Source organism: Gorilla gorilla, chromosome 18 (genome assembly GCF_029281585.2).
Source record: "Gorilla gorilla gorilla isolate KB3781 chromosome 18, NHGRI_mGorGor1-v2.1_pri, whole genome shotgun sequence".
Taxonomy (NCBI): domain Eukaryota; kingdom Metazoa; phylum Chordata; class Mammalia; order Primates; family Hominidae; genus Gorilla; species Gorilla gorilla.
The window spans coordinates 51,703,803-51,729,510 of NC_073242.2; positions in this window are offsets into that span (position 1 = coordinate 51,703,803).

Genomic DNA, 25,708 nt, shown 5'->3' on the forward strand with positions numbered 1-25,708 from the left:
CCATTCCCGTTTCAATTGCGTTCCCGTTCCATTTCCATTCCCGTTCCATTTCCATTCCCTTTCCATTTCCATTTCATTCTTTTCCGTTCTGCTCGGGTACATTCCATTCCATTCCATTGCATTCCATTCCGTTCTACTCCTGTCCATTCCATTCCATTCCATTCCGTTCCATTCCGTTCAACTCGGGTAGATTCCATTCCATTCCATTCCATTCCATTCCATTCCATTCCATTCCATTCCATTCCATTCCATTCCATTCTACTGGTGTCCATTCCATTCCATTCCATTCCATTCCATTCCATTCCATTCCATTCCACTCCACACCACTCCAGTACACTCCATTCCACTCCACTCCACTCCGGTACATTCCATTCCATTCCATTCCATTCCATTCCATTCTATTCCATTCCATTCCGTGCTTCTCAGGTACATTCCGTTCCGTTCCATTCCATTCCATTCCATTCCATTCCGTTCCAGTGCACTCTACTCCACTCCACTCCACTCCACTCCGGTACATTCCATTCCATTCCATTCCATTCCATTCCATTCCATTTCCATTCCCATTCCATTTCCATTCCCGTTCCATTTCCATTCCCGTTTCTTTTCCATTCCCGTTCCATTTCCATTCCCGTTCCATTACCATTCCCGTTCCATTTCCATTCCCGATCCATTTCCATTCCCGTTCCTTTTCCATTCCCGTTCCATTTCCATTCCTGTTCCGTTACCATTCCCGTTCCATTTCCGTTCCCGTTCCGTTTCCGTTCCCGTTCCATTTCCGTTCTCGTTCCGTTTCCGTTCCCGTTCCATTTCCATTCCCGTTTCAATTGCGTTCCCGTTCCATTTCCATTCCCGTTCCATTTCCATTCCCTTTCCATTTCCATTTCATTCCTTTCCGTTCTGCTCGGGTACATTCCATTCCATTCCATTGCATTCCATTCCGTTCTGCTCCTGTCCATTCCATTCCATTCCATTCCGTTCCATTCCGTTCAACTCGGGTAGATTCCATTCCATTCCATTCCATTCCATTCCATTCCATTCCATTCCATTCCATTCTACTGGTGTCCATTCCATTCCATTCCATTCCATTCCATTCCATTCCATTGCATTCCATTCCATTCCATTCCATTCCATTCCGTTCCGTTCTACTCGGTTACATTCCATTCAATTCCATTCCATTCCGTTCTACTCGGGTAGATTCCATTCCATTCCATTCCATTCCTTTCCATTCCATTGCATTCCATTGCATTGCATTGCACTCAATTCCATTCCATTCCATTCCATTCCATTCCATTCCATTCCATTCCATTCCGTTCCGTTCAACCCGGTTACATTCCATTCAATTACATTCCATTCCGTTCTACTCGGTTACATTCCATTCCATTCCATTCCATTCCATTCCAATCCATTCCATTTCATTCCATTCCGTTCTACTCGGGTACATTGCATTCCATTCCATTCCATTCCATTCCATTCCATTCCATTCCATTCCATTCCGTTCTACTTTGGTACATTCCATTCCATTCCATTCCATTCCATTCCATTACATTACATTCCATTCCATTCCATTCCGTTCTACTCGGGTTGATTCCATTCTATTCCATTCCATTCCATTCCATTCCATTTCTTTCCATTCGATTCCATTCCATTCCATTCCATGGAATTCCATTCCATTCCATTCCATTCCATTGAATTCCATTCCATTCCATTCCATTCCATTCCATTCCATTCCATTCCATTCCATTCCATTCCATTCCATTGAATTCCATTCCATTCCGTTGAATTCCATTCCATTCCATTCCATTCCATTGAATTCCGTTCCATTCCATTCCATTCCATTCCATTCCATTCCATAGAATTCCATTCCATTCTATTCCATAGAATTCCGTTCCGTTCCATTCCATTCCATTCCATTCCATTCCATTCCATTCCATTCCATTCCATTGAATTCCATTCCATTCCATTCCATTCCATTCCATTGAATTCCATTCTGTTCCATTCCATTCCTTTGAATTCCGTTCCATTCCATTCCATTCCATTCCTTTCCGTTCCGTTCCGTTCCGTTCCGTTCCGTTGTGTTCCGCTCCGTTCTACTCGGGTTGATTCCATTCTATTCCATTCCATTCCATTCGATCCCATTCGATTCCATTCGATTCCATTCGATTCCACTCCATTCCATTCCATAGAATTCCATTCCGTTCCATTCCATTTGAATTCCATTCCATTCCATTCCATTCCATTCTATTCCATTCCATTCCATTCCATTCCATTCCATTCCATTCCATTCTACTCGGGTTTGCATTCTATTCCATTCGATTCCATTCGATTCCATTCGATTCCATTCGATTCCATTCGATTCCATTCCATTCCATTCCATTCCATAGAATTCCGTTCAATTCCATTCCATTCCATTCCATTCCATTCCATTCCATAGAATTCCATTCCATTCCATTCCATTCCATTCCATTCCATTGAATTCCATTCCATTCCATTCCATTCCATTCCATTCCATTCCATTGAATTCCATTCCATTCCATAGAATTCCATTCCATTCCATTCCATTCCATTGAATTCCGTTCCTTTCCATTCCATTCCATTCCGTTCCTTTCCGTTCCGTTCCGTTCCGTTCCGTTGCGTTCCGTTCCGTTCCGTTGCGTTCCGTTCCGTTCTACTCGGGTTGATTCCATTCTATTCCATTCCATTCCATTCCATTCCATTCCATTCCATTCCATTCCATTCCATTCCATTGAATTCCGTTCCATTCCATTCCATTCCCTTCCGTTCCGTCCCGTTCCGTTCCGTTCCGTTCCGTTGCGTGCCGTTCCGTTCTACTCAGGTTGATTCCATTCTATTCCATTCCATTCCATTCGATTCCATTCGATTCCAATCGATTCCATTCGATTGCATTCGATTCCATTCGTTGCCATTCCATTCCATTCCATTGAATTCCATTCCGTTCCATTCCATTCCATTCCATTCCATTGAATTCCATTCCATTCCATTCCATTCCTTTCCATTCCATTGAATTCCATTCCATTCCATTCCATTCCATTCCATTCCATCGAATTCCGTTCCATTCCATTCCATTCCATTCCATTCCATTCCATAGAATTCCATTCCATTCCGTTCCATTCCTTTCCATTCCATAGAATTCCATTCCATTCCATTCCATTCCATTCCATTTCATTGATTTCCATTCCATTCCATTCCATTCCATTCCATTCCATTCCATTCCATTCCATAGAATTCCATTCCATTCCATTCCATTCCATTGAATTCCGTTCCATTCCATTCCATTCCGTTCCGTTCCATTCCGTTCCGTTCCGTTGCGTTCCGTTCCGTTCCGTTGTGTTCCGTTCCGTTCTACTCGGGTTGATTCCATTCTATTCCATTCCATTCCAATCCATTCCATTCCATTCCATTGAATTCCATTCCATTCCATTCCATTCCATTCCATTCCATTCCATTCCATGGAATTCCACTCCATTCCATTCCATGGAATTCCGTTCCATTCCATTCCATTCCGTTCCTTTCCATCCCGTTCCGTTCCGTTCCATTCCGTTGCGTTCCGTTCCGTTCTACTCGGGTTGATTCCATTCTATTCCGTTCCATTCCATTCGATTCCATTCGATTCCATTCGATTCCACTCCATTCCATTCCATAGAATTCCATTCCATTCCATTCCATTCCATTGAATTCCATTCCATTCCATTCCATAGAATTCCATTCCATTCCATTCCATTCCATTGAATTCCATTCCATTCCATTCCATTCCATTCCATTCCATTCCATTCCATTCCATTCCATTCTACTGGTGTCCATTCCATTCCATTCCATTCCATTCCATTCCATTCCATTCCATTCCTTTCCATTCCATTGCATTCCATTGCATTCCATTCCATTCCATTCCATTCCATTCCATTCCACTCCACTCCACTCCACTCCACTCCATTCCACTCCACTCCACTCCGGTACATTCCATTCCATTCCATTCCATTCCATTCCATTCCATTCCATTCCATTCCGTGCTTCTCGGGTACATTCCGTTCCGTTCCATTCCATTCCATTCCATTCCATTCCGTTCCAGTGCACTCTACTCCACTCCACTCCACTCCACTCCACTCCGGTACATTCCATTCCATTCCATTCCATTCCATTCCATTCCATTTCCATTCCCATTCCATTTCCATTCCCGTTCCATTTCCATTCCCGTTTCTTTTCCATTCCCGTTCCATTTCCATTCCAGTTCCATTACCATTCCCGTTCCATTTCCATTCCCGATCCATTTCCATTCCCGTTCCTTTTCCATTCCCGTTCCATTTCCATTCCCGTTCCGTTACCATTCCCGTTCCATTTCCGTTCCCGTTCCGTTTCCGTTCCCGTTCCATTTCCGTTCTCGTTCCGTTTCCGTTCCCGTTCCATTTCCATTCCCGTTCCATTTCCGTTCCCGTTCCATTTCCGTTCCCGTTCCATTTCCATTCCCTTTCCATTTCCATTTCATTCCATTCCGTTCTGCTCCGGTACATTCCATTCCATTCCATTGCATTCCATTCCGTTCTGCTCCTGTCCATTCCATTCCATTCCATTCCGTTCCATTCCGTTCTGCTCGGGTAGATTCCATTCCATTCCATTCCATTCCATTCCATTCCATTCCATTCCATTCCATTCTACTGGTGTCCATTCCATTCAATTCCATTCCATTCCATTCCATTCCATTCCATTCCATTCCATTGCATTCCATTCCATTCCATTCCATTCCATTCCGTTCCGTTCTACTCGGTTACATTCCATTCAATTCCATTCCATTCCGTTCTACTCGGGTAGATTCCATTCCATTCCATTCCATTCCATTCCTTTCCATTCCATTGCATTCCATTGCATTGCATTGCACTCAATTCCATTCCATTCCATTCCATTCCATTCCATTCCATTCCATTCCGTTCCGTTCAACTCGGTTACATTCCATTCAATTACATTCCATTCCGTTCTACTCGGTTACATTCCATTCCATTCCATTCCATTCCATTCCAATCCATTCCATTCCATTAAATTCCGTTCTACTCGGGTACATTCCATTCCATTCCATTCCATTCCATTCCATTCCATTCCATTCCATTCCATTCCATTCCGTTCTACTTTGGTACATTCCATTCCATTCCATTCCATTCCTTTCCATTCCATTACATTCCATTCCATTCCATTCCGTTCTACTCGGGTTGATTCCATTCTATTCCATTCCATTCCATTCCATTCCATTCCATTCCATTCCATTCCATTCCAATCGATTCCATTCCATTCCATTCCATGGAATTCCATTCCATTCCATTCCATTCCATGGAATTCCATTCCATTCCATTCCATTCCATTCCATTCCATTCCATTCCATTGAATTCCATTCCATTCCATTCCATTCCATTCCATTGAATTCCATTCCGTTCCATTCCATTCCATTGAATTCCATTCCATTCCATTCCATTCCATTCCATTCCATTCCATTCCATTCCATTCCATTGAATTCCATTCCATTCCATTCCATTCCATTCCATCCCATTCCATTCCATTCCATTCCATTCCGTTCTACTCGGGTTGATTCCATTCTATTCCATTCCATTCCATTCGATCCCATTTGATTCCATTCGATTCCATTCAATTCCATTCGATTCCATTCCATTCCACTCCATTCCATTCCATTGAATTCCATTCCATTCCATTCCATTCCATTCCATTCCATTCCATTCCATTCATTGAATTCCATTCCATTCCATTCCATTCCATTCCATTGAATTCCATTCCATTCCATTCCATTCAATTGAATTCCGTTCCATTCCATTCCATTCCGTTCCGTTCCGTCCCGTTCCGTTCCGTTCCGTTCCGTTGCGTTCCGTTCCTTTCTACTCGGGTTGATTAAATTCTATTCCATTCCATTCTATTCGATTCCATTCGATTCCAATCGATTCCATTCGATTCCATTCGATTCCATTGAATTCCATTCCATTCCATTCCATTCCATTGAATTCCGTTGCATTATATTCCATTCCGTTCCGTTCCGTTGCGTGCCGTTCCGTTCTACTCCGGTTGATTCCATTCCATTCCATTCCATTCCATTCCATTCCATTCCATTCCATTCCATTCCATTGAATTCCATTCCATTCCATTCCATTCCATTCCATTCCATTCCATTCCGTTCTACTCGGGTTGATTCCATTCTATGCCATTCCATTCCATTCGATCTCATTCGATTCCATTCGATTCCATTCGATTCCACTCCATTCCATTCCATTGAATTCCATTCCATTCCATTCCATTCCATTCCATTCCATTCCTTTGAATTCCATTCCATTCCATTCCATTCCATTCCATTCCATCCCATTCCATTCCATTCCATTCCATTCCATTCCATTCCATTGAATTCCATTCCATTCCATTCCATTCCATTGAATTCCGTTCCATTCCATTCCATTCCATTCCATTGAATTCCATTCCATTCCTTTCCATAGAATTCCGTTCCATTCCATTCCATTCCATTCCATTCCATTCCATTCCATTCCATTCCATTCCATTCCATTCCATTCCATTGAATTCCATTCCATTCCATTCCATTCCTTTCCATTGAATTCCATTCTGTTCCATTCCATTCCTTTGAATTCCGTTCCATTCCATTCCATTCCAATCCTTTCCGTTCCGTTCCGTTCCGTTCCGTTCCGTTGCGTTCCGCTCCGTTCTACTCGGGTTGATTCCATTCTATTCCATTCCATTCCATTCGATCCCATTCGATTCCATTCGATTCCATTCGATTCCATTCGATTCCACTCCATTCCATTCCATAGAATTCCATTCCATTCCATTCCATTTGAATTCCATTCCATTCCATTCCATTCCATTCTATTCCATTCCATCCCATTCCATTCCATTCCATTCCATTCTACTCGGGTTGATTGCATTCTATTCCATTCCATTCCATTCGATTCCATTCGATTCCATTCGATTCCATTCGATTCCATTCGATTCCATTCCATTCCATTCCATTCCATTCCATTCCATTCCATTCCATTGAATTCCATTCCATTCCATTCCATTCCATTCCATTGAATTCCATTCCATTCCATTCCATTCCATTCCATTCCATTCCATTCCATTCCATTGAATTCCATTCCATTCCATAGAATTCCATTCCATTCCATTCCATTCCATTGAATTCCGTTCCTTTCCATTCCATTCCATTCCGTTCCGTTCCGTTCCGTTGCGTTCCGTTCCATTCAACTAGGGTTGATTCCATTCTATTCAATTCCATTCCATTCCATTCTACACGGGTTGATCATTCCATTCCGTTCCGTTCCGTTCCGTTCCGTTCCGTTCCGTACCGTTCTACTCGGGTTGATTCCATTCTATTCCATTCCATTCCATTCGATTCCATTCGACTCCATTCCATTCCATTCCATTCCATTCCATTCCATTCCATTGCATTCCATTCCACTCCATTCCATTCCATTCCATTCCATTCCATTACATTCCATTCCGTTCCGTTCCGTTCCGTTCCGTTCCGTTGCGTTCCATTCCGTTCTACTCGGGTTGATTCCATTCTATTCCATTCCATTCCATTTGACTCCATTCGATTCCATTCCATTCCATTGCATTGAATTCCATTCCATTCCATTCCATTCCATTCCATTCCATTCCACTCCATTGAATTCCATTCCATTCCATTCCATTCCATTCCATTCCATTCCATTCCACTCCATTCCATTCCTCTCCACTGCACTCCACTCCACTCCACTCCACTCCATTCCACTCCCTTCCATTCCATTAAATTGAATTCCATTCCATTCCATTCCATTCCATTCCATTCCATTCCATTCCACTCCATTCCATTCCACTCCACTCCACTCCACTCCACTCCACTCCATTCCATTCCCTTCCATTCCATTCAATTGAATTGCATTGAATTCCATTCCATTCCATTCCATAACATTTCATTCCATTCCATTCCATTCCATTCCATTCCATTCCATTCCATTCCATTCCATTCCGTTCTACTCGGGTTGATTCCATTCTATTCCATTCCATTCCATTCGATTCCATTCGATTCCATTCGATTCCATTCGATTCCATTCGTTTCCATTCCATTCCATTCCATTCTATTCCATTGAATTCCATTCCATTCCATTCCATTCCATTCCATTCCATTCCATTGCATTCCATTCCATTGAATTCCATTGAATTCCATTCCATTGAATTCCATTCCATTCCATTCCATTCCATTTCATTCCATTGAATTCCATTCCATTCCATTCCATTCCATTCCATTCCATTCCATTGAATTCCATTCCATTCCATTCCATTCCATGGAATTCCGTTCCATTCCATTCCATTCCGTTCCGTTCCGTCCCGTTCCGTTCCGTTCCGTTCCGTTGCGTTCCTTTCCGTTCTACTCGGGTTGATTCCATTCTATTCCATTCCATTCCATTCGATTCCATTCGATTCCATTCGATTCCACTCCATTCCATTCCATAGAATTCCATTCCATTCCATTCCATTCCATTGAATTCCATTCCATTCCATTCCATTGAATTCCTTTCCATTCCATTCCATTCCATTGAATTCCATTCCATTCCATTCCATTCCATTCCATTCCATTCCATTCCATTCTACTGGTGTCCATTCCATTCCATTCCATTCCATTCCATTCCATTCCATTCCATTCCATTCCATTCCTTTCCATTCCATTGCATTCCATTGCATTCCATTCCATTCCATTCCATTCCATTCCATTCCATTCCATTCCACTCCACTCCACTCCATTCCACTCCACTCCACTCCGGTACATTCCATTCCATTCCATTCCATTCCATTCCATTCCATTCCGTGCTTCTCGGGTACATTCCGTTCCGTTCCATTCCTTTCCATTCCATTCCATTCCGTTCCAGTGCACTCTACTCCACTCCACTCCACTCCACTCCACTCCACTCCGGTACATTCCATTCCATTCCATTCTATTCCATTCCATTCCATTTCCATTCCCATTCCATTTCCATTCCCGTTCCATTTCCATTCCCGTTTCTTTTCCATTCCCGTTCCATTTCCATTCCAGTTCCATTACCATTCCCGTTCCATTTCCATTCCCGATCCATTTCCATTCCCGTTCCATTTCCATTCCCGTTCCATTTCCATTCCCGTTCCGTTACCATTCCCGTTCCATTTCCGTTCCCGTTCCGTTTCCGTTCCCGTTCCATTTCCGTTCTCGTTCCGTTTCCGTTCCCGTTCCATTTCCATTCCCGTTCCATTTCCGTTCCCGGTCCATTTCCATTCCCGTTCCATTTCCATTCCCTTTCCATTTCCATTTCATTCCATTCCGTTCTGCTCGGGTACATTCCATTCCATTCCATTGCATTCCATTCCGTTCTGCTCCTGTCCATTCCATTCCATTCCATTCCGTTCCTTTCCGTTCTACTCGGGTAGATTCCATTCCATTCCATTCCATTCCATTCCATTCCATTCCATTCTACTGGTGTCCATTCCATTCCATTCCATTCCATTCCATTCCATTCCATTGCATTCCATTCCATTCCATTCCATTCCGTTCCGTTCTACTCGATTACATTCCATTCAATTCCATTCCATTCCGTTCTACTCGGGTAGATTCCATTCCATTCCATTCCATTCCTTTCCATTCCATTGCATTCCATTGCATTGCATTGCACTCAGTTCCATTCCATTCCATTCCATTCCATTCCATTCCATTCCATTCCATTCCATTCCGTTCCGTTCAACTCGGTTACATTCCATTCAATTACATTCCATTCCGTTCTACTCGGTTACATTCCATTCCATTCCATTCCATTCCATTCCAATCCATTCCATTCCATTACATTCCGTTCTACTCGTGTACATTCCATTCCATTCCATTCCTTTCCATTCCATTCCATTCCATTCCATTCCATTCCATTCCATTCCATTCCATTCCATTCCATTCCATTCCGTTCTACTTTGGTACATTCCATTCCATTCCATTCCATTCCATTCCATTCCATTCCATTCCATTCCGTTCTACTCAGGTTGATTCCATTCTATTCCATTCCATTCCATTTTATTCCATTCCATTCCATTCCATTCCATTCCATTCCAATCCATTCCATTCCATTGAATTCCATTCCATTCCATTCCATTCCATGGAATTCCATTCCATTCCATTCCATGGAATTCCATTCCATTCCATTCCATTCCATTGAATTCCATTCCGTTCCATTCCATTCCATTCCATTCCATTCCATTCCATTCCATTCCATTGAATTCCGTTCCATTCCATTCCATTCCATTCCATTCCATCCCATTCCATTCCATTCCATTTCATTCCGTTCTACTCGGGTTGATTCCATTCTATTCCATTCCATTCCATTCGATCCCATTTGATTCCATTCGATTCCATTCAATTCCATTCGATTCCATTCCATTCCACTCCATTCCATTCCATTGAATTCCATTCCATTCCATTCCATGGAATTCCATTCCATTCCATTCCATTCCATTCCATTCCATTCCATAGAATTCCATTCCATTCCATTCCATTCCATTGAATTCCGTTCCATTCCATTCCATTCCGTTCCGTTCCGTTCCGTTCCGTTCCGTTCCGTTGCGTTCCGTTCCGTTCCGTTGTGTTCCGTTCCGTTCTACTCGGGTTGATTCCATTCTATTCCATTCCATTCCAATCCATTCCATTCCATTCCATCGAATTCCATTCCATTCCATTCCATTCCATTCCATTCCATTCCATTCCATTGAATTCCATTCCATTCCATTCCATTCCATGGAATTCCGTTCCATTCCATTCCATTCCGTTCCGTTCCGTCCCGTTCCGTTCCGTTCCGTTCCGTTGCGTTCCGCTCCGTTCTACTCGGGTTGATTCCATTCTATTCCATTCCATTCCATTCGATTCCATTCGATTCCATTCGATTCCACTCCATTCCATTCCATAGAATTCCATTCCATTCCATTCCATTCCATGGAATTCCATTCCATTCCATTCCATTGCATTGAATTCCATTCCATTCCATTCCATTCCATTGAATTCCATTCCATTCCATTCCATTCCATTCCATTCCATTCCATTCCATTCCATTCCATTCCATTCCGTTCCATTCCATTCTACTGTTGTCCATTCCATTCCATTCCATTCCATTCCATTCCATTCCATTCCATTCCATTCCATTCCTTTCCATTCCATTGCATTCCATTGCATTCCATTCCATTCCATTCCATTCCATTCCATTCCATTCCATTCCATTCCACTCCACACCACTCCAGTCCACTCCATTCCACTCCACTCCATTCCGGTACATTCCATTCCATTCCATTCCATTCCATTCCATTCCATTCCGTGCTTCTCAGGTACATTCCGTTCCGTTCCATTCCATTCCATTCCATTCCATTCCGTTCCAGTGCACTCTACTCCACTCCACTCCACTCCACTCCGGTACATTCCATTCCATTCCATTCCATTCCATTCCATTCCATTTCCATTCCCATTCCATTTCCATTCCCGTTCCATTTCCATTCCCGTTTCTTTTCCATTCCCGTTCCATTTCCATTCCCGTTCCATTACCATTCCCGTTCCATTTCCATTCCCGATCCATTTCCATTCCCGTTCCTTTTCCATTCCCGTTCCATTTCCATTCCTGTTCCGTTACCATTCCCGTTCCATTTCCGTTCCCGTTCCGTTTCCGTTCCCGTTCCATTTCCGTTCTCGTTCCGTTTCCGTTCCCGTTCCATTTCCATTCCCGTTTCAATTGCGTTCCCGTTCCATTTCCATTCCCGTTCCATTTCCATTCCCTTTCCATTTCCATTTCATTCCTTTCCGTTCTGCTCGGGTACATTCCATTCCATTCCATTGCATTCCATTCCGTTCTGCTCCTGTACATTCCATTCCATTCCATTCCGTTCCATTCCGTTCTACTCGGGTAGATTCCATTCCATTCCATTCCATTCCATTCCATTCCATTCCATTCCATTCCATTCCATTCCATTCCATTCTACTGGTGTCCATTCCATTCCATTCCATTCCATTCCATTCCATTCCATTCCATTCCATTCCATTGCATTCCATTCCATTCCATTCCATTCCATTCCGTTCCGTTCTACTCGGTTACATTCCATTCAATTCCATTCCATTCCGTTCTACTCGGGTAGATTCCATTCCATTCCATTCCATTCCTTTCCATTCCATTGCATTCCATTGCATTGCATTGCACTCAATTCCATTCCATTCCATTCCATTCCATTCCATTCCATTCCATTCCATTCCATTCCGTTCCGTTCAACCCGGTTACATTCCATTCAATTACATTCCATTCCGTTCTACTCGGTTACATTCCATTCCATTCCATTCCATTCCATTCCAATCCATTCCATTCCATTCCATTCCGTTCTACTCGGGTACATTGCATTCCATTCCATTCCATTCCATTCCATTCCATTCCATTCCATTCCATTCCATTCCATTCCATTCCATTCCGTTCTACTTTGGTACATTCCATTCCATTCCATTCCATTCCATTCCATTACATTCCATTCCATTCCATTCCGTTCTACTCGGGTTGATTCCATTCTATTCCATTCCATTCCATTCCATTCCATTCCATTCCATTCCATTCCATTCCATTCCATTCCGTGGAATTCCATTCCATTCCATTCCATTCCATTGAATTCCATTCCATTCCATTCCATTCCATTCCATTCCATTCCATTCCATTGAATTCCATTCCATTCCATTCCATTCCATTCCATTCCATTCCATTCCATTCTACTGGTGTCCATTCCATTCCATTCCATTCCATTCCATTCCATTCCATTCCATTCCTTTCCATTCCATTGCATTCCATTGCATTCCGTTCCATTCCATTCCATTCCATTCCACTCCACTCCACTCCACTCCACTCCACTCCATTCCACTCCACTCCACTCCGGTACATTCCATTCCATTCCATTCCATTCCATTCCATTCCGTGCTTCTCAGGTACATTCCGTTCCGTTCCATTCCATTCCATTCCATTCCATTCCATTCCGTTCCAGTGCACTCTACTCCACTCCACTCCACTCCACTCCACTCCGGTACATTCCATTCCATTCCATTCCATTCCATTCCATTCCATTTCCATTCCCATTCCATTTCCATTCCCGTTCCATTTCCATTCCCGTTTCTTTTCCATTCCCGTTCCATTAACATTCCAGTTCCATTACCATTCCCGTTCCATTTCCATTCCCGATCCATTTCCATTCCCGTTCCATTTCCATTCCCGTTCCATTTCCATTCCCGTTCCGTTACCATTCCCGTTCCATTTCCGTTCCCGTTCCGTTTCCGTTCCCGTTCCATTTCCGTTCTCGTTCCGTTTCCGTTCCCGTTCCATTTCCATTCCCGTTCCATTTCCGTTCCCGTTCCATTTCCATTCCCGTTCCATTTCCATTCCCTTTCCATTTCCATTTCATTCCATTCCCTTTCCATTTCCATTTCATTCCATTCCGTTCTGCTCGGGTACATTCCATTCCATTCCATTGCATTCCATTCCGTTCTGCTCCTGTCCATTCCATTCCATTCCATTCCGTTCCATTCCGTTCTACTCGGGTAGATTCCATTCCATTCCATTCAATTCCATTCCATTCCATTCCATTCTACTGGTGTCCATTCCATTCCATTCCATTCCATTCCATTCCATTCCATTGCATTCCATTCCATTCCATTCCATTCCGTTCCGTTCTACTCGATTACATTCCATTCAATTCCATTCCATTCCGTTCTACTCGGGTAGATTCCATTCCATTCCATTCCATTCCTTTCCATTCCATTGCATTCCATTGCATTGCATTGCACTCAATTCCATTCCATTCCATTCCATTCCATTCCATTCCATTCCATTCCATTCCATTCCATTCCGTTCCGTTCAACTCGGTTACATTCCATTCAATTACATTCCATTCCGTTCTACTCGGTTACATTCCATTCCATTCCATTCCATTCCATTCCAATCCATTCCATTCCATTACATTCCGTTCTACTCGTGTACATTCCATTCCATTCCATTCCACTCCATTCCATTCCATTCCATTCCATTCCATTCCGTTCTACTTTGGTAGATTCCATTCCATTCCATTCCATTCCATTCCATTCCATTCCATTCCATTCCATTCCGTTCTACTCAGGTTGATTCCATTCTATTCCATTCCATTCCATTTCATTCCATTCCATTCCATTCCATTCCATTCCAATCCATTCCATTCCATTGAATTCCATTCCATTCCATTCCATTCCATGGAATTCCATTCCATTCCATTCCATTCCATGGAATTCCATTCCATTCCATTCCATTCCATGGAATTCCATTCCATGGATTTCCATTCCATTCCATTCCATGGAATTCCATTCCATTCCATTCCATTCCATTGAATTCCATTCCGTTCCATTCCATTCCATTGAATTCCATTCCATTCCATTCCATTCCATTCCATTCCATTCCATTCCATTCCATTGAATTCCGTTCCATTCCATTCCATTCCATTCCATTCCATCCCATTCCATTCCATTCCATTTCATTCCGTTCTACTCGGGTTGATTCCATTCTATTCCATTCCATTCCATTCGATCCCATTTGATTCCATTCGATTCCATTCAATTCCATTCGATTCCATTCCATTCCACTCCATTCCATTCCATTGAATTCCATTCCATTCCATTCCATTCCATTCCATTCCATTCCATTCCATTCCATAGAATTCCATTCCATTCCATTCCATTCCATTGAATTCCGTTCCATTCCATTCCATTCCGTTCCGTTCCGTTCCGTTCCGTTCCGTTGCGTTCCGTTCCGTTCCGTTGTGTTCCGTTCCGTTCTACTCGGGTTGATTCCATTCTATTCCATTCCATTCCAATCCATTCCATTCCATTCCATCGAATTCCATTCCATTCCATTCCATTCCATTCCATCGAATTCCATTCCATTCCATTCCATTCCATTCCATTCCATTCCATTCCATTCCATTGAATTCCATTCCATTCCATTCCATTCCATGGAATTCCGTTCCATTCCATTCCATTCCGTTCCGTTCCGTCCCGTTCCGTTCCGTTCCGTTCCGTTGCGTTCCGCTCCGTTCTACTCGGGTTGATTCCATTCTATTCCATTCCATTCCATTCGATTCCATTCGATTCCATTCGATTCCACTCCATTCCATTCCATAGAATTCCACTCCATTCCATTCCATTCCATGGAATTCCATTCCATTCCATTCCATTCCATTGAATTCCATTCCATTCCATTCCATTCCATTGAATTCCATTCCATTCCATTCCATTCCATTCCATTCCATTCCATTCCATTCCATTCCGTTCCATTCCATTCTACTGTTGTCCATTCCATTCCATTCCATTCCATTCCATTCCATTCCATTCCATTCCATTCCTTTCCATTCCATTGCATTCCATTGCATTCCATTCCATTCCATTCCATTCCATTCCATTCCATTCCATTCCACTCCACACCACTCCAGTCCACTCCATTCCACTCCACTCCATTCCGGTACATTCCATTCCATTCCATTCCATTCCATTCCATTACGTGCTTCTCAGGTACATTCCGTTCCGTTCCATTCCATTCCATTCCATTCCATTCCATTCCGTTCCAGTGCACTCTACTCCACTCCACTCCACTCCACTCCGGTACATTCCATTCCATTCCATTCCATTCCATTCCATTCCATTCCATTTCCATTCCCATTCCATTTCCATTCCCGTTCCATTTCCATTCCCGTTTCTTTTCCATTCCCGTTCCATTTCCATTCCCGTTCCATTACCATTCCCGTTCCATTTCCATTCCCGATCCATTTCCATTCCCGTTCCTTTTCCATTCCCGTTCCATTTCCATTCCCGTTCCGTTACCATTCCCGTTCCATTTCCGTTCCCGTTCCGTTTCCGTTCCCGTTCCATTTCCGTTCTCGTTCCGTTTCCGTTCCCGTTCCATTTCCATTCCCGTTTCAATTGCGTTCCCGTTCCATTTCCATTCCCGTTCCATTTCCATTCCCTTTCCATTTCCATTTCATTCCTTTCCGTTCTGCTCGGGTACATTCCATTCCATTCCATTGCATTCCATTCCGTTCTGCTCCTGTCCATTCCATTCCATTCCATTCCGTTCCATTCCGTTCTACTCGGGTAGATTCCATTCCATTCCATTCCATTCCATTCCATTCCATTCCATTCCATTCCATTCCATTCCATTCTACTGGTGTCCATTCCATTCCATTCCCTTCCATTCCATTCCATTCCATTGCATTCCATTCCATTCCATTCCATTCCATTCCGTTCCGTTCTACTCGGTTACATTCCATTCAATTCCATTCCATTCCGTTCTACTCGGGTAGATTCCATTCCATTCCATTCCATTCCTTTCCATTCCATTGCATTCCATTGAATTGCATTGCACTCAATTCCATTCCATTCCATTCCATTCCATTCCATTCCATTCCATTCCATTCCGTTCCGTTCAACTCGGTTACATTCCATTCAATTACATTCCATTCCGTTCTACTCGGTTACATTCCATTCCATTCCATTCCAATCCATTCCATTCCATTACATTCCGTTCTACTCGTGTACATTCCATTCCATTCCATTCCATTCCATTCCATTCCATTACATTCCATTCCATTCCATTCCATTCCATTCCATTCCGTTCTACTTTGGTACATTCCATTCCATTCCATTCCATTCCATTACATTACATTCCATTCCATTCCATTCCGTCCTACTCGGGTTGATTCCATTCTATTCCATTCCATTCCATTCCATTCCATTCCATTCCATTCGATTCCATTCCATTCCATTCCATGGAATTCCATTCCATTCCATTCCATTCCATTGAATTCCATTCCATTCCATTCCATTCCATTCCATTCCATTCCATTCCATTCCATTCCATTCCGTTGAATTCCATTCCATTCCGTTGAATTCCATTCCATTCCATTCCATTCCATTGAATTCCGTTACATTCCATTCCATTCCATTCCATTCCATTCCATAGAATTCCATTCCATTCTATTCCATAGAATTCCGTTCCGTTCCATTCCATTCCATTCCATTCCATTCCATTCCATTCCATTGAATTCCATTCCATTCCATTCCATTCCATTCCATTGAATTCCATTCTGTTCCATTCCATTCCTTTGAATTCCGTTCCATTCCATTCCATTCCATTCCTTTCCGTTCCGCTCCATTCCGTTCCGTTCCGTTGCGTTCCGCTCCGTTCTACTCGGGTTGATTCCATTCTATTCCATTCCATTCCATTCGATCCCATTCGATTCCATTCGATTCCATTCGATTCCATTCGATTCCACTCCATTCCATTCCATAGAATTCCATTCCATTCCATTCCATTTGAATTCCAGTCCATTCCATTCCATTCCATTCTATTCCATTCCATTCCATTCCATTCCATTCCATTCCATTCCATTCCATTCCATTCTACTCGGGTTTGCATTCTATTCCATTCGATTCCATTCGATTCCATTCGATTCCATTCGATTCCATTCCATTCCATTCCATTCCATTCCATTCCATTCCATTGAATTCCGTTCCATTCCATTCCATTCCATTCCATTCCATCCCATTCCATTCCATTCCATTTCATTCCGTTCTACTCGGGTTGATTCCATTCTATTCCATTCCATTCCATTCTATCCCATTTGATTCCATTCGATTCCATTCAATTCCATTCGATTCCATTCCATTCCACTCCATTCCATTCCATTGAATTCCATTCCATTCCATTCCATTCCATTCCATGGAATTCCATTCCATTCCATTCCATTCCATTCCATTCCATAGAATTCCATTCCATTCCATTCCATTCCATTGAATTCCGTTCCATTCCATTCCATTCCGTTCCGTTCCGTTCCGTTCCGTTCCGTTCCGTTGCGTTCCGTTCCGTTCCGTTGTGTTCCGTTCCGTTCTACTCGGGTTGATTCCATTCTATTCCATTCCATTCCAATCCATTCCATTCCATTCCATCGAATTCCATTCCATTCCATTCCATTCCATTCCACTCCATTCCATTCCATTGAATTCCATTCCATTCCATTCCATTCCATGGAATTCCGTTCCATTCCATTCCATTCCGTTCCGTTCCGTCCCGTTCCGTTCCGTTCCGTTCCGTTGCGTTCCGCTCCGTTCTACTCGGGTTGATTCCATTCTATTCCATTCCATTCCATTCGATTCCATTCGATTCCATTCGATTCCACTCCATTCCATTCCATAGAATTCCATTCCATTCCATTCCATTCCATGGAATTCCATTCCATTCCATTCCATTCCATTGAATTCCATTCCATTCCATTCCATTCCATTGAATTCCATTCCATTCCATTCCATTCCATTCCATTCCATTCCATTCCATTCCATTCCATTCCGTTCCATTCCATTCTACTGTTGTCCATTCCATTCCATTCCATTCCATTCCATTCCATTCCATTCCATTCCTTTCCATTCTATTGCATTCCATTGCATTCCATTCCATTCCATTCCATTCCATTCCATTCCATTCCATTCCACTCCACACCACTCCAGTCCACTCCATTCCACTCCACTCCATTCCGGTACATTCCATTCCATTCCATTCCATTCCATTCCATTCCATTCCGTGCTTCTCAGGTACATTCCGTTCCGTTCCATTCCATTCCATTCCATTCCATTCCGTTCCAGTGCACTCTACTCCACTCCACTCCACTCCACTCCGGTACATTCCATTCCATTCCATTCCATTCCATTCCATTCCATTTCCATTCCCATTCCATTTCCATTCCCGTTCCATTTCCATTCCCGTTTCTTTTCCATTCCCGTTCCATTTCCATTCCCGTTCCATTATCATTCCCGTTCCATTTCCATTCCCGATCCATTTCCATTCCCGTTCCTTTTCCATTCCCGTTCCATTTCCATTCCTGTTCCGTTACCATTCCCGTTCCATTTCCGTTCCCGTTCCGTTTCCGTTCCCGTTCCATTTCCGTTCTCGTTCCGTTTCCGTTCCCGTTCCATTTCCATTCCCGTTTCAATTGCGTTCCCGTTCCATTTCCATTCCCGTTCCATTTCCATTCCCTTTCCATTTCCATTTCATTCCTTTCCGTTCTGCTCGGGTACACTCCATTCCATTCCATTGCATTCCATTCCGTTCTGCTCCTGTACATTTCATTCCATTCCATTCCGTTCCATTCCGTTCTACTCGGGTAGATTCCATTCCATTCCATTCCATTCCATTCCATTCCATTCCATTCCATTCCATTCCATTCCATTCCATTCCATTCTACTGGTGTCCATTCCATTCCATTCCATTCCATTCTATTGCATTCCATTCCATTCCATTCCATTCCATTCCGTTCCGTTCTACTCGGTTACATTCCATTCAATTCCATTCCATTCCGTTCTACTCGGGTAGATTCCATTCCATTCCATTCCATTCCTTTCCATTCCATTGCATTCCATTGCATTGCATTGCACTCAATTCCATTCCATTCCATTCCATTCCATTCCATTCCATTCCGTTCCGTTCAACCCGGTTACATTCCATTCAATTACATTCCATTCCGTTCTACTCGGTTACATTCCATTCCATTCCATTCCATTCCATTCCAATCCATTCCATTCCATTCCATTCCGTTCTACTCGGGTACATTGCATTCCATTCCATTCCATTCCATTCCATTCCATTCCATTCCGTTCTACTTTGGTACATTCCATTCCATTCCATTCCATTCCATTACATTACATTCCATTCCATTCCATTCCGTTCTACTCGGGTTGATTCCATTCTATTCCATTCCATTCCATTGAATTCCGTTCCATTCCATTCGATTCCATTCCATTCCATTCCATTCCATTCCATTCCATTCCATTCCATTCCATTCCATTCCATTGAATTCCATTCCATTCCATTCCATTCCATTCCATTCCATTCCATTCCATTCTACTGGTGTCCATTCCATTCCATTCCATTCCATTCCATTCCATTCCATTCCATTCCTTTCCATTCCATTGCATTCCATTGCATTCCGTTCCATTCCATTCCATTCCATTCCACTCCACTCCACTCCACTCCACTCCATTCCACTCCACTCCACTCCGGTACATTCCATTCCATTCCATTCCATTCCATTCCATTCCATTCCGTGCTTCTCAGGTACATTCCGTTCCGTTCCATTCCATTCCATTCCATTCCATTCCATTCCGTTCCAGTGCACTCTACTCCACTCCACTCCACTCCACTCCACTCCGGTACATTCCATTCCATTCCATTCCATTCCATTCCATTCCATTTCCATTCCCATTCCATTTCCATTCCCGTTCCATTTCCATTCCCGTTTCTTTTCCATTCCCGTTCCATTTCCATTCCAGTTCCATTACCATTCCCGTTCCATTTCCATTCCCGATCCATTTCCATTCCCGTTCCATTTCCATTCCCGTTCCATTTCCATTCCCGTTCCGTTACCATTCCCGTTCCATTTCCGTTCCCGTTCCGTTTCCGTTCCCGTTCCATTTCCGTTCTCGTTCCGTTTCCGTTCCCGTTCCATTTCCATTCCCGTTCCATTTCCGTTCCCGTTCCATTTCCATTCCCGTTCCATTTCCATTCCCTTTCCATTTCCATTTCATTCCATTCCGTTCTGCTCGGGTACATTCCATTCCATTCCATTGCATTCCATTCCGTTCTGCTCCTGTCCATTCCATTCCATTCCATTCCGTTCCATTCCGTTCTACTCGGGTAGATTCCATTCCATTCCATTCCATTCCATTCCATTCCATTCCATTCCATTCTACTGGTGTCCATTCCATTCCATTCCATTCCATTCCATTCCATTCCATTGCATTCCATTCCATTCCATTCCATTCCGTTCCGTTCTACTCGATTACATTCCATTCAATTCCATTCCATTCCGTTCTACTCGGGTAGATTCCATTCCATTCCATTCCATTCCTTTCCATTCCATTGCATTCCATTGCATTGCATTGCACTCAATTCCATTCCATTCCATTCCATTCCATTCCATTCCATTCCATTCCATTCCGTTCCGTTCAACTCGGTTACATTCCATTCAATTACATTCCATTCCGTTCTACTCGGTTACATTCCATTCCATTCCATTCCATTCCATTCCAATCCATTCCATTCCATTACATTCCGTTCTACTCGTGTACATTCCATTCCATTCCATTCCACTCCATTCCATTCCATTCCATTCCATTCCATTCCGTTCTACTTTGGTAGATTCCATTCCATTCCATTCCATTCCATTCCATTCCATTCCATTCCATTCCATTCCGTTCTACTCAGGTTGATTCCATTCTATTCCATTCCATTCCATTTCATTCCATTCCATTCCATTCCATTCCATTCCAATCCATTCCATTCCATAGAATTCCATTCCATTCCATTCCATTCCATGGAATTCCATTCCATTCCATTCCATTCCATGGAATTCCATTCCATTCCATTCCATGGAATTCCATTCCATTCCATTCCATTCCATGGAATTCCATTCCATTCCATTCCATTCCATGGATTTCCATTCCATTCCATTCCATGGAATTCCATTCCATTCCATTCCATTCCATTGAATTCCATTCCGTTCCATTCCATTCCATTGAATTCCATTCCATTCCATTCCATTCCATTCCATTCCATTCCATTCCATTGAATTCCGTTCCATTCCATTCCATTCCATTCCATTCCATCCCATTCCATTCCATTCCATTTCATTCCGTTCTACTCGGGTTGATTCCATTCTATTCCATTCCATTCCATTCGATCCCATTTGATTCCATTCGATTCCATTCAATTCCATTCGATTCCATTCCATTCCACTCCATTCCATTCCATTGAATTCCATTCCATTCCATTCCATTCCATTCCATTCCATTCCATTCCATTCCATAGAATTCCATTCCATTCCATTCCATTCCATTGAATTCCGTTCCATTCCATTCCATTCCGTTCCGTTCCGTTCCGTTCCGTTCCGTTGCGTTCCGTTCCGTTCCGTTGTGTTCCGTTCCGTTCTACTCGGGTTGATTCCATTCTATTCCATTCCATTCCAATCCATTCCATTCCATTCCATCGAATTCCATTCCATTCCATTCCATTCCATTCCATTCCATTCCATTCCATTGAATTCCATTCCATTCCATTCCATTCCATGGAATTCCGTTCCATTCCATTCCATTCCGTTCCGTTCCGTCCCGTTCCGTTCCGTTCCGTTCCGTTGCGTTCCGCTCCGTTCTACTCGGGTTGATTCCATTCTATTCCATTCCATTCCATTCGATTCTATTCGATTCCATTCGATTCCACTCCATTCCATTCCATAGAATTCCACTCCATTCCATTCCATTCCATGGAATTCCATTCCATTCCATTCCATTCCATTGAATTCCATTCCATTCCATTCCATTCCATTGAATTCCATTCCATTCCATTCCATTCCATTCCATTCCATTCCATTCCATTCCATTCCATTCCGTTCCATTCCATTCTACTGTTGTCCATTCCATTCCATTCCATTCCATTCCATTCCATTCCATTCCATTCCATTCCTTTCCATTCCATTGCATTCCATTGCATTCCATTCCATTCCATTCCATTCCATTCCATTCCATTCCATTCCATTCCATTCCACTCCACACCACTCCAGTCCACTCCATTCCACTCCACTCCATTCCGGTACATTCCATTCCATTCCATTCCATTCCATTCCATTACGTGCTTCTCAGGTACATTCCGTTCCGTTCCATTCCATTCCATTCCATTCCATTCCATTCCATTCCGTTCCAGTGCACTCTACTCCACTCCACTCCACTCCACTCCGGTACATTCCATTCCATTCCATTCCATTCCATTCCATTCCATTCCATTTCCATTCCCATTCCATTTCCATTCCCGTTCCATTTCCATTCCCGTTTCTTTTCCATTCCCGTTCCATTTCCATTCCCGTTCCATTACCATTCCCGTTCCATTTCCATTCCCGATCCATTTCCATTCCCGTTCCTTTTCCATTCCCGTTCCATTTCCATTCCTGTTCCGTTACCATTCCCGTTCCATTTCCGTTCCCGTTCCGTTTCCGTTCCCGTTCCATTTCCGTTCTCGTTCCGTTTCCGTTCCCGTTCCATTTCCATTCCCGTTTCAATTGCGTTCCCGTTCCATTTCCATTCCCGTTCCATTTCCATTCCCTTTCCATTTCCATTTCATTCCTTTCCGTTCTGCTCGGGTACATTCCATTCCATTCCATTGCATTCCATTCCGTTCTGCTCCTGTCCTTTCCATTCCATTCCATTCCGTTCCATTCCGTTCTACTCGGGTAGATTCCATTCCATTCCATTCCATTCCATTCCATTCCATTCCATTCCATTCCATTCCATTCCATTCTACTGGTGTCCATTCCATTCCATTCCCTTCCATTCCATTCCATTCCATTGCATTCCATTCCATTCCATTCCATTCCATTCCGTTCCGTTCTACTCGGTTACATTCCATTCAATTCCATTCCATTCCGTTCTACTCGGGTAGATTCCATTCCATTCCATTCCATTCCTTTCCATTCCATTGCATTCCATTGCATTGCATTGCACTCAATTCCATTCCATTCCATTCCATTCCATTCCATTCCATTCCATTCCATTCCGTTCCGTTCAACTCGGTTACATTCCATTCAATTACATTCCATTCCGTTCTACTCGGTTACATTCCATTCCATTCCATTCCAATCCATTCCATTCCATTACATTCCGTTCTACTCGTGTACATTCCATTCCATTCCATTCCATTCCATTCCATTCCATTCCATTCCATTCCATTCCATTCCATTCCATTCCATTCCATTCCATTCCATTCCGTTCTACTTTGGTACATTCCATTCCATTCCATTCCATTCCATTACATTACATTCCATTCCATTCCATTCCGTCCTACTCGGGTTGATTCCATTCTATTCCATTCCATTCCATTCCATTCCATTCCATTCCATTCGATTCCATTCCATTCCATTCCATGGAATTCCATTCCATTCCATTCCATTCCATTGAATTCCATTCCATTCCATTCCATTCCATTCCATTCCATTCCATTCCATTCCATTCCATTCCATTCCGTTGAATTCCATTCCATTCCGTTGAATTCCATTCCATTCCATTCCATTCCATTGAATTCCGTTACATTCCATTCCATTCCATTCCATTCCATTCCATTCCATAGAATTCCATTCCATTCTATTCCATAGAATTCCGTTCCGTTCCATTCCATTCCATTCCATTCCATTCCATTCCATTCCATTGAATTCCATTCCATTCCATTCCATTCCATTCCATTGAATTCCATTCTGTTCCATTCCATTCCTTTGAATTCCGTTCCATTCCATTCCATTCCATTCCTTTCCGTTCCGCTCCATTCCGTTCCGTTCCGTTGCGTTCCGCTCCGTTCTACTCGGGTTGATTCCATTCTATTCCATTCCATTCCATTCGATCCCATTCGATTCCATTCGATTCCATTCGATTCCATTCGATTCCACTCCATTCCATTCCATAGAATTCCATTCCATTCCATTCCATTTGAATTCCATTCCATTCCATTCCATTCCATTCTATTCCATTCCATTCCATTCCATTCCATTCCATTCCATTCCATTCCATTCCATTCTACTCGGGTTTGCATTCTATTCCATTCGATTCCATTCGATTCCATTCGATTCCATTCGATTCCATTCCATTCCATTCCATTCCATTCCATTCCATTCCATTGAATTCCGTTCCATTCCATTCCATTCCATTCCATTCCATCCCATTCCATTCCATTCCATTTCATTCCGTTCTACTCGGGTTGATTCCATTCTATTCCATTCCATTCCATTCTATCCCATTTGATTCCATTCGATTCCATTCAATTCCATTCGATTCCATTCCATTCCACTCCATTCCATTCCATTGAATTCCATTCCATTCCATTCCATTCCATTCCATGGAATTCCATTCCATTCCATTCCATTCCATTCCATTCCATAGAATTCCATTCCATTCCATTCCATTCCATTGAATTCCGTTCCATTCCATTCCATTCCGTTCCGTTCCGTTCCGTTCCGTTCCGTTCCGTTGCGTTCCGTTCCGTTCCGTTGTGTTCCGTTCCGTTCTACTCGGGTTGATTCCATTCTATTCCATTCCATTCCAATCCATTCCATTCCATTCCATCGAATTCCATTCCATTCCATTCCATTCCATTCCACTCCATTCCATTCCATTGAATTCCATTCCATTCCATTCCATTCCATGGAATTCCGTTCCATTCCATTCCATTCCGTTCCGTTCCGTCCCGTTCCGTTCCGTTCCGTTCCGTTGCGTTCCGCTCCGTTCTACTCGGGTTGATTCCATTCTATTCCATTCCATTCCATTCGATTCCATTCGATTCCATTCGATTCCACTCCATTCCATTCCATAGAATTCCATTCCATTCCATTCCATTCCATGGAATTCCATTCCATTCCATTCCATTCCATTGAATTCCATTCCATTCCATTCCATTCCATTGAATTCCATTCCATTCCATTCCATTCCATTCCATTCCATTCCATTCCATTCCATTCCATTCCGTTCCATTCCATTCTACTGTTGTCCATTCCATTCCATTCCATTCCATTCCATTCCATTCCATTCCATTCCTTT